The 2,079-nt window shown below is 53.2% G+C and overlaps 1 pseudogene; it reads right to left on the reverse strand.

The window, feature by feature from the left end:
• Positions 1 to 584: 584 nt before the first annotated feature.
• Positions 585 to 1,646, reverse strand: LOC105732134 (poly(rC)-binding protein 1-like; annotated as a pseudogene).
• Positions 1,647 to 2,079: the final 433 nt, after the last annotated feature.

The raw sequence follows: 2,079 nt of genomic DNA on the forward strand, positions 1-2,079 counted from the left end.
CCATGCCCACCCGATAACGCTCCTCGGTGCTATCGGCTTCAGAGCTTGGGTTCCGAGCTCCTCTCTTGTCTGACTGGAACAGTTTGACTTGTGCTGCAAGGTCCAGCTCAAACACCATCTCCTCTCAGAGGCTTTTCTAGCCCTGTTCTTTTCCACACATGTGTGTTTGGGCAGACACATGCATGTGTCAGGGTCCCTCTGATTGTAAAGAATCTGAACAATCTAATTCTTTTTTTTTTTAACCAATCCGTTTTTTTAATTCTTAAATTCTGGACATTACAGAACTAAACTGAAATTTATTACATTCCACTCTTAAATTTCTTATCGACAAACAAGAAATAAAATTCATGAGCTAAAAAACCCAAAACAAAACTAAAAACAGGGAAAAGCTTATAAAACTAAATATGGATCCCAGCATTAACAGCTGAACAGAGAATGTAATTTTTAAATTCTTAGCAGATGATAAAGTTGTGTAGAAACTGAACACTTACAAATTATTTAAAACCTGGAATCACTGACCAGAAATTACACAGTTGGATCATGGGAAAACAGCAGAAAGGGGTTATCGAGGGAAGCTACCTGTTCTAGCTGCACCCCATGCCCTTCTCAGAGGAAAGCCTGGCATTGATTAGATCCTGGGCCAGACTAATACTGGCAGCAGAGCCAGTGATAGTAACCTGCCTACCAGAGGAGCCTTCCACTGGGTTGGCAATTTTGATCTGGGCCCCGGACATCTGGCGAATCTCATTAATCTTGGCGCCCGATTATGCAGCCAATTAAGTTATTTGGAATGGTGAGTTCATGGGTGGTTTGAGTAGATGTATCCAAACTTGCCCAATAGCTTTTCACCTCTGGAGAGCTGGAGTCAATTCCAGCGAATCTGGTCCCGCCGTGCATCATGGCAAAGTGAGACTGTTGTCTTGCCACCTGGTTCAGCTTGGCCAGATGGAGCGGAGAAATGGTGTGTTGTCCTTGAATCGAGTAGGCATCTAGAGGTGGTCCCTCCAGGTCATGGGTGGCGTGGGGGTACCCGCAGCGTCGCTGCACCGATCTTGGCCGCCCGCGCAGATGACTGGGGAGCTGGCCGGCATGGGCTGGTACGGAATGGTCATGACTCTCCCTTGCGGAGACTGGGAGAGCGTCTCCATCATGACCAGGCAGATCTGCTTGACACACTCGGTAACGGACTGCGGCATGCCAGCGATGGTGATGGCCCGCTTGGTGGAGTAGGGCAGCATATCCCCTGCCACCTGGACCTGCGCCCCCGTACTCTCGCTGATCTCTTTGATCTTACACCTGCCTTTCCCAATCAGGGAGCCGCACCGGGTGGCCGGCACCACCAGCCTCAGGGTGACCGGGGGCCTGCTGGCCGCGGTGCTGTTGGTCATGGAGCTGTTGATATCTTCCTCCAGTTTGTCGATGATCATAGCGAAAGCCTTAAAGATGGCATTGGTGGGGCCGGTCAGAGTGATGATTCTCTCCGGACAATTCCCGTCCGAGATGTTGATCCGCGCGCCACTCTCCTCGCGGATCCTCTTAACCGACTGCCCTTTCTTCCCAATGATGCTTCCTACATCCTTTCCGGGCAGAAGAAGTCGAATGGTGACAGTCACATTTAGTCCACTTTCAGTCACACCGGCATCCATGGCGAGCGGCGGGCGCGTTCGGGGGAGTTGGGCTCGTTACGTGGTCAAGTCTTTGGTGGCTGGCGGGGGGAGGGGAGGTGTAGGCCCAAAACTGCCGGCGCGAGGCGAGGCGAGCGAGGGCCCCGCGGGAGCGAGCGGGAGGCCGCAGCGTAGTCTCAGGGGCAGGTGGCGGCGGCGGAGGGGGCGAGCGGGGCCGGGAGCGGCGGGCTGGCTGGCTGGTGGGCGAGGGCGCGGCGGTGGCGACTCCGGCGGCAGCCTCGGCGGTCTCCTGAGCAATCTAATTCTAAAGGGGCTCCTAGAATGACACCACCTCAATTTCAGTGGAGGCATCACTGCATGGCCAGTGATGGGATTCAGGACATGCTATGTAAAATGTAGCACCTTGGCATTCGAGAAAGCAGCAGATGCAGAACGTTCTCTCTGACCTTCTCCT

Source organism: Aotus nancymaae, unplaced genomic scaffold (assembly GCF_030222135.1).
Source record: "Aotus nancymaae isolate 86718 unplaced genomic scaffold, 86718_ANA_hifiasm-v0.15.2.pri h1tg000043l, whole genome shotgun sequence".
Lineage (NCBI taxonomy): Eukaryota > Metazoa > Chordata > Mammalia > Primates > Aotidae > Aotus > Aotus nancymaae.